This window comes from Camarhynchus parvulus, chromosome 8, assembly GCF_901933205.1.
Source record: "Camarhynchus parvulus chromosome 8, STF_HiC, whole genome shotgun sequence".
In the NCBI taxonomy this organism is placed as follows: Eukaryota; Metazoa; Chordata; class Aves; order Passeriformes; family Thraupidae; genus Camarhynchus; species Camarhynchus parvulus.
Genome location: NC_044578.1, coordinates 11,082,379 through 11,091,984, shown reverse-complemented (window position 1 = coordinate 11,091,984; position 9,606 = coordinate 11,082,379).

The following is a 9,606-nucleotide window of genomic DNA, read 5'->3' as shown; positions in this document are numbered from 1 at the left end:
AGCCCATATTTAATCTTAGCGCTTGAATAATATTCTACATCTTCAAAGCAAGCACAGTAAAAATATTTAAGCTAATCCTCATGACACTTCAAGATCTACATTAGTTAAATGATTTAAAACAAAGTGAAAGATTTCTAATACAAAGAAAAAATCATTCTAAAAAGGGGAAATAAATACAACATACATCCATTATCCTGAACATGCATATGAAACTCCAGGCCTGCTTGAGAGACAGCATAGCCCACACAAGTGAGGATATTCTGAAATGTGTTAGTAGTAGGAAGCCAGCACTGCACATGTAATGTCTCAAAAAAAAAAAAACACTTCTAAGAACACCTCACCAACCCAGCTCCATTTGCAAACCAATTTTTATCAGCACATCCCACTCCTTCCACACTTCCCCAGCACAATGCTCAGCTTGGTCTCCTGAGTGCAAAGCTGCTGGAGTAGGAAGCAGCTCCCTGCCCTGGATCACAGCCACAGCAGCCATGGGGGTCAATCTGTCTGGGCTGCAAATAACCCAAATAACCCACCCCACCCTTTCCTGGGAATCCTGGGCAGCTGGGACTGTCACAACCAGAGTTCTGCTCTGCAGCTGGTTGGCAAAGCCAGTGTAATCTTGTCCTACCTGCTCACTCCTTTAGTAACTGTGCTAGGTTTACAAATTCTGTCACAGCTGTATACGCATTTAAGCATTTGAAGACCAGGTTTTCAAAGATATTTTGATATTTAACTTGTTTGCCACGACCAAAATCAGACAACTAACTCTCTGCAGCGGTAGGCCTTAATTCTGTACAAACTATTGTCTCCCAGCTCCAGTTAGTTAATCTGATTATTTGGCACAAACAACTCATTTGTGTCACTTTCTCCAGTCAGGTTCTTTTTGCTTCCTTTCCCTGGCTCTCTTGGTGTGTGTTGGCTTCTTCTTTCCTTCATGTTACATTACATAGCTCAAATTGATCCCCACTTGCAGCTTACTGCTGGGACTCCACTTGGTATCTCATTTCACATTTAATTTCTTTTTAAAGTAGATGCTATAAAACCAATGTGGACAATTGGGATCGAATTTAGGCAATCAAACTGTGCTGATACTGCCATCAGCTGACCACTTACAGAGACCACGAGAAACTCTTCCAGTTCATAAACTGTCCAAGTTTATTAAAAACAATTTTGCTGCACCTGGCAAGGCCACCACTTCCCTCCCTCACATGTCTCTCTGGAAAAATACTTCAACTACATAGGAGGAAAATGTGCTCTATGAACTTGTTTAGGACTGATGAAGCAAAGCTCCTCAGTTCCTCCTGCAGACAGAAAGGGTCAGGTACTGCTCAGGGCTGGCAGGTCTGGAGCTGCATTTGCAGTGATGAATGCTGTTCTTAACCACAAAGCTACCCAGAGTAAATCACTGTAGAGTCACTCATACAACCAAGTAGTCTCTAACTTCCCTTATCTTGAGCAATTGAATAGCCAAAATGTAAATGGAAAAATCAACAATCTCTTTTCTTGCCCTTCTTGCCAGTTGTATCTGCTATGTCAGAGAATCTCTCCCAAATTCTTTCATACAAACTGTTTCCCAGATCTGCAGAGCTGGAAACTTGACTGCAAAAGGGAAAGATGTGGGAGGCAAAAGTCACAGATGTTTTTCCCTAGGAAGCTTAATTAATTATGTTTATAACATATAAATGATGTTAAAATTCTTTGGAAGTGCCAAGTTTTCTTCTTATTTACTATCACAAACAGTCATGGAGAACAAGAAATAGCATAACCACTGTACTTGGTGGTGATTTTACGTTCTGACTTAAGTGTTCTGTAGCCTTTTCTTTCAACAGATAATCACAGACCACATAATACAATAGTGGAAAGCTCTTCTAGTGCAAATAAAGGATGTGTGGGGGGACTAAGAAAGAAAAAAAAAGCTCAATTACTGCCCTTTCTAATACATTTCTATGGTATTGGAACCTCAACCCACCTTTTAGCTATTCATGTCCATGCTGGTTTTATTCTGTTCTGAAAATATCTTTGTTCCATTAGAAGGTACTGCTCCCAGGTGAAATAGATAAATACAAAGGATGAGTTGGCAATTAAACATTGCTTTTCTTCCTTCAGCTTCTACAGAGGGTTTGTCCTTACTGGCAGTCCCAGCTGGAGGACTATAGTGCCATCTCTCTCTCTGAGCAGGGTTTGCAACATCATTTAACCTGCCTTGGCCATGGGACAGAGTTGCTGTCTGGATGAATTATGTTGGTGTATGCTAAGCAGGCAATCATTGCAGCTATTGTGCATCCCAGCATCTCTTTTATATAGCTACAAACAGTTGCCCCACAGCCATTTGGCGGTGGCCATCCAGTTTCAGTAGTGGAAGAATGTGAAATCCCATTAGTTACCATCCTCTGTGCAGTGTGATTGAAATACTGCAGTCCTGTAGCAAGCCATAACAAGTGACTCCTGCAGAAACAATGGGGCTGGAGTACAGTGGAATGTAGGTGAGACAAACAGGCTCAGCTGGCACAGCTCTGAGCAGCCTTTGCTGATGAGAACATTGGGCAGCTGGTAACACAGTGCTGTGTTCTGGGAGCAAGCACAAACACCTGCAGCCAGCACTCCTGACTGCCACCAGTTACCAACCTGAGCAGAGGCAAAGGTTCAGTGTCTTAAATAGCAAAGAGGAGATTTCTCAAAACAAGATGGGAACTTTCTGGGGAATCTTGCATATCAGGCTCAGGAAGCTCAGCCCTAGAGATGGTGAGGTTAAATAAGTTGCAAACTGTGTGGCCACAGAACTGCAGAAGCAGTCTTGATGTGTTAGGTCTGTGCACTGCAGAAAGTCATTGATTTTTGTTACATAAGCAGTTATGCATTTAAGCCAATATGATTTAGAAATTGTCAGCCTTAGGTTGCAGGTCATATAAGTGGCCTAACAGGATGTGTTAGGAAAATTATGTTAGGAAAACGTGGGATGAAGAAGATTACAATTCCAGCTAGTCCTGTGAATTAAATTCAATAAGCCTGTACAGATACTAGTGAGCAGTGCATGACATCATGCAAACAGAGTTTAAAACACAAACCCAGCACATCCTTTCCTTTTGTCTCTCACAAGATAAAGATTAATACAATCATTACCTCCAATAGGAAATGAATTGCTCTTCAGTGACTTGATTAAGTTCAAAGCTACTAAAGCAGCAGCTCAGCTGATGTGAACCAGTGCTTACAAAGAACACATGCTACCAGTTACACACTTGGAGACCAATTTACAGCGGTGCTGCTGAGTGCTCACAGTGCCAGCTGCAGCCAAGTGGAATGGATCAGCACATCAGAAGATCAGGCTCTTTGATTTAAAGAGACACAGAAAGGCTACCTGTGGGATGAAAGTATGGATGACAATGACTGTCAGTAAGAGTCAAGCATTTTGGAAAAACAAGTTGAAGCCAACAAAATAATCTGATCTGCGCCCCACTCCTCAGAAAGGCATAAAACTCAGCACTCTAATAATCTGGGGGTAAGAAACATCTGTGAAGAGGAAAAAAGTGGTGTTGCATTAGCTGAGTTTTTAAGGTGACTGCTGGACAGATGTTTGATGGGTGTATCTAAAGGAAGGCTATTATGTCCTCCAACTGGTAGAAGCCATCTCTGCAAATGGTTGGTGTAAGAATTCTTGTATTCCTGCAGAAGATAAAGCACAAGCAGATACCAACACACACAGCCCTGTGACTTGTCTGCCCAGCTGTTCAGCAGTTTCCAAATCTGCATAAATATAATAAATCGTATTTTACTACAAAATATATTTTCTCTAGTACCCATAAATATGGCAGTTTATTGCAGAATCTTGATTCAAGGGTATTTCTATGCCCTCATTTAGTAATTGCCTCACCCACTGACAGCTACAGCTCTATCAAGATGATCCTAGTGATAGTCATTATATAGTTAAATATTAAAACTATGTCACAGTCTACTCTTTCGCCTTTCCAACCAAAAAGGAAACGTGACTAAAGCTTTGTGGGTTTGGTTACGACAGAGGAGGAATTGAGTACACCAGAATCATGTTACAAGTGCTTTGAGTTTGTAAATTAGTCCATTCCCACTTGTGTCAAACTGCAGGCTCTGGATTGGATCAATGACATCCACAAATATAGAAATGAAGGAAAGTATTTCAGACTGTTTTGTCAAGCTGGAAAGATTCAGTGCTGACCTTTTTCACTCTTCCTTTGCCCTTCCTCATCCTCAAGACCATGTACCAGTAGATAATGCCTTCACCTGTGCCCTGCTGCAGTTTCTCGATTGTGATCAATTTTTTCTGCCTCTGGAAATGCAGAGAGAGCCTGAGAAAACTGGACCACAGCAGTATGTAGCAGTAAAAAAAGCCTCATCCTGTTGGATGTAAAACATAAAACTGGAAGAGAAAACTACTTTGTAGCTCATCCAATATTTTTAAGATAAAAGTGTCTCCACCTGTCCTATCACTTAATAACAATAGTTGATATAAACATCTGGAAAGTAGGATACTCCCAGAACCTGTGAGAATCACTGGACATCCACATTAAGCTTTTATTTTCTCTTTTTTTCTTTTTCTTTTCTTTCAGTGTGATCCACACCATAAATCTTCCAAACAATAAACTCCCAAAGCCTCCCTGATTGCCTGCATTCAGAAGACAACTGCAATGTACTGCAGAGAGAGAAAAAGCACAAGTTAATACAGCCTCAAACACCTTTAGATAATAGAGGCTTTCATCTGTCTAGAGAAATAGATGGAGGCAATGCATTTAACCTGGGAGAACAACTCCAAGATAAGCTTTCCCTTGGAAACTGGACACAGAGAAAAACAAGGTAATTCCAAAAGGAAAACAGGATATTCAGAAGAGGCTTGGAGGACAGCACGTGGAAGGGAGGTGCTGTTTTCTAGTTCTTCTGGAAAGATAATCTGTCATGGGTCCCTAGTCACTGAATGCCAAATACTGTGAAAAGTACATTGCTGGTATGCTAAAACCCCAATTAAACAGTTTATCTCGTCACACCAATGTCAAGTCTCACACATGGCAGTAACACATTTTGAAAGAACAACATTTATGGCTCTTTGTAGAGAGGAGATGGATATAAATGTCTATAATTTCTTTGCTGTGTTATGCATTAATGCTTATTATCAGTTGCTACCAGAGCTGAGCAATTTGTGAATATGTTATTTTAAGCCACCCCTGCTGCAGCCTGTGGATGCCTTGTGTTTTGCCTATATTTATACAATTAAGAGGCATTTAGGTTTTCACTGCCAGGGGTGATTTCTGTGGTAATGTGTTGTGAGCTTCTCTCCAGGACAGGCTTTCAATAATACAGATCCAACTAAAGCTTTAGTGTAAACACACTCTTGAACCTTGAGGATGAAATGCACAAGATTTGGGCACTGAAAATAAAGGCAGGTTGGGCATGTGTCTTCTTGTTTTTTCTTGGCCGGCTGAGCAAGCTTTGCTGAACAGGAAATGATCTTGCTATGAATTTAATCAGCGTTGCATTTAGCGTACCCTAAGTTTCACATCTTTCCATATTTTCTTTGGCTATAACTGTTTTCCAACAGCTGTTACTGAAAAATGCAAGAAAAAAACTATATTCTGATAGCCTCTTAAATATATACCCACAAATCTGTATACAGCTTCTCATATGCTTTGACACCAATTTGGATCAAATGGACTATAGGTCCTACGTGTCCTCAATGTTCCTTGTAGGAAACTGAAGGAAGAGGAGTAATTGGAAAATAAACATAAGTAAAGATACTTGGAATTAACAGGTTTCTCTAGGATAAAGAACAACATAATAGTGCCATTAAAGTTTGTATGTGGTTCATGTTTATGGTGGATCATAAAGCTGCCTGCAAACCCTTGTGCACAGCTCCCACTGAGGCCCACAGAGGATGTTTAATGTCATTTACCCATAACAGTCACACTTTGCATAAAACCTAATCAGCAAATTGATAAATACACTGAGACTACACTTGCCTAGCTTGAAATATCCAAAGTAAATGTCTAAACAGTGGCTATGTCTGACCAGAATGAAGCTAACACAGTTTGTGCATCCAGGCTCCCAGCTGCAGTCCCAACAAGCCTGATCCACCTTGCCCAGTAGCCTGGACTGCAGCTGAAACTGAAGACCAGCCAAACTCAATGTATGTCTTTCTAAACACCAGTTTCCTTAAGCAACTTAAGGAGAGGGTTTTAACTGATGCACTTGAAAAAGAAATTTGAGGAATTTATGCCTTTCCTCAGCTGGTGTACAGGGAAAGTACCAGATAAGATGGATCAGATAAAAAGTTCTACTAATTGCAGTTAAGAGAAACTGGCCACAAAATATTTGCAGAGTTTGTTTGTTTTAAAGTGTAGTAATTAGACCTGTTGTAGCCATGTCAATGTGTACATGTTTTGAGGATACTGGACTCTCACCTTTCAGGGAAGAAGCTCAGGGCTTGCAAAAGAAAAAAAAAATCAACAAGGAGTCTACCCCTCATCCCTGAACAAGTACAGCTGCTTTCTGAGTGATGTAGATTGGCATATTTGTAGAAGGGTGGTCCCTCATTCTCTGAATAACCAGCTTATAAAACAGTAGGCATTGCTGAGGGCAAGAAATCAAACTTGATGTTCTGATGGAATATGGCAATTCCTAGAGCACTACCAGTGGTTCATTTCCATACAAAATCCTCCAGACAGCCAGATAAGAATTTCACCCACCCTTGGATATCTCTGTCAACAGGATTTGCACGGCATGCAATATTTATGGCATCCTTCAGGCATTCCACAGGACTTGTCTCGCACTGGCATCTGCACTTGCCCAGGTGCATGTCACATTCCCTGACGGGTTATGGAGGAAGCCCTTGGCACAAGAACTCCAAGAGACAGTCATGAGACTAAATATCAAAATATTTAGTTGGGATTATATTGAGACTGTAAAATATTATGAATTAGCCCTGCAAAAATACCTATTCAAGGCAAAAATTAAGACACAGCAGGCATTCCACATAAAGAAACCGTCTGGCACACCAATAGCTAATTGGTTGTTATCGTTTAGTATATTTGCAGAATGGAGCATAAGGAAACAATTAAGCCTGCATACCACTTAAAAGCTGTAAAGTGATTTTTGAAAATCTTGTTTGATAGAAAATAAGAGCAGCTTCCAGCCTGCTAAGTAGGCAATGCAGTTTTCTTCTGATGTTATATCACTTATGTAGCATTTAAGATCAGAATGCACACTCTTCCCCTGCTTTTATTGTCAATTATCTTCTCTTTAATGAAACTGCATATTTTAGAAGCAGAAAACAATCCCACACTTCTAACAAAGTGAACTGAACAGGAGCTGTTTACTTTAGAGTGTTTAGTAACATCAGACCAACTTCCCTTCAAACAAAGAGCTGGCTTGTAGTCTATTTCCTGAGCAGCATTTTCTAGTCAAATATGTGTTAGGTAGCATTTCCCCCCTCAGTTATTGGAAAGTATGCAAAACAAATACTAGAAAAAATGTAGTTTTCATTTCACTATAGAAAGCATACACATTTAGGGGTTTAGCACAAGTAAATTCCCTTTGAAATAAGGAACCCCCAGCCAAAGTCTAGATAAAGGGAAAAAAAATGAGATATAAAGCAGTTTTCTCCCCTGTCAGCATGCTAAGCAGAGAATTCACCTGTGATTTCTAGCAAATATTTTCAATGAGAGCAAGATGAGGTCCTTATGCACTGAGAGGTGAAGACAAAATATGCTTCACTGAGCTCTGGAAATAAAATATCTTCCCTTTTGGTAAGATTTACAGACAGTTTTGTGTCTTTTTCCACTTGTTTGGGATTAAATCTATTTGTATATAACCAGCCTATGGACATATCATCATCCTATGTATTTTGTATACTTTCATGTAGCACATCTTTTTTTGTCATCTCTAAAATGTCCTAGAAATTCCCTCTCCACCCACCTCCCCCTCTTCAAGGAGTCCATCACAGCAAAACATAATTCATGTGAGTTAAAAAATATTTATTGAAATACGTTGCTAGGTTTTCTACTGTTCCAAACACTTATCTACATGTGCAGTGTATGTGCCCCTAGCCACAACTTCTTTTCAGAGCACCTCACCATCTCCTCAATGGCCTGGGATGATTCTGACAAGGGCTGTAGTCATTTGTCTGGCCCCAGCACCAACTTCACCATAATGCTTCCTAATGCCTTCTGAACAGGCTGTCCATCTGCTGCCCCCAGGTGAGCTGACAAACTCTTCTGCAGCAGAGAACAGCCAGCAGCTCCTTTGGAATTGGAGCTGATGTCCTTTCTGTACACAGCATTGCAAATGCTGCTAATGGCCCTTGCCTGGGTGCTGCTCCTGTCCCTCCTTCCTCACATCATCACCTCATTTTTATACTTCTGGCCATGCCACAGTGACACCAAAGGTGCTAAAGGATGATCTTGTGCCTCCCCCTGCTCCTTCAGACACTTATGGACCATACTGGATCTCTTAACTATCCCAAGGACCCACAGGCATTATTGAATCTGGAAAAATACTTGGTAACTATCCCAAATTTACCTCCCCTGCACTCCTTGATCTGGACATATTCCTAATGATTCCATTCCTCTGGCTCTAAACAGAATTCTTAGATGCTGTGTGCCCTCTTTATCTTCAGTTTTTGACATAACTTTCACCTCAGCTTGATATCCCGCTCCCAGCACCCTGCTTGGAGCTGTTAGAGCTTGGTACAGTGCTGAATCCGGTTTTTTGCAGGGGTTTGGCTTTTTCTGTTTAGCTGGGGGGTTTCCCCTTTTTTTTTTCAAGAACATCTCAGGAAATCCATAGGAAAGGCTGTTAAGGGGCTGACACCTCTTTCTCCATATTAGTGTCCTGACCCCAAAACTGAGCACTACAAGATGATCTACACTTTACAGAGTTACTGAATGAATATCACACTTAGGAGTTTTTGCCTGAAGCTTCTGAGGTATTATATTTTATAGAGGCCTTGACACTTTCAGGACAAGTGTCAAAATCTGATTATAATTTGTTTTGACAATATTTCTGTTAAAATATATAGGGCATCACAAACAATACATTTGACCTTGTACTTTTTTTGAGATCCTGGAGTGCACAAGACTTCACAGCAATCTGTCAAAAATATTACTGTATCTTGAACATGAACTTAAATTGTTTCTACAGAGCCATTTTTATATTTTATTTTTAAAACAAAAGGAAGACATGAAGTATTTGTCCCAAAGTTTAAGTGACAGCAATATTTATGGCTAATGAAGACAAAAGGACAATATTTTATGATAGTTTGTTGTTTTGACCTGACTGAATCATCTGATGTGTTCTATTTTCAGTGGGGATTTTATGTTAAAATAGCCATAACTTGCTACCATCACATGTAAAAGGGTTAAGGTTATTGCAAGGTCTCTCTCTTCTGAAGAGGAAGCAGGTAAAACCCAAACAATTTCAAAGCTTCCTTCTTTATTATTAAATTAGATCTGGTAACATCTCCCTGCATTATGCATAGACATTCTGGCCAACATTACTAGCTCATTGTTCAAGATTCAAGATCTGTTTTTAAAATTTACTTTGTATTTCCAAGTGTCAGTTGAAAGTACCTGGTGTTATTATGGTCAAATA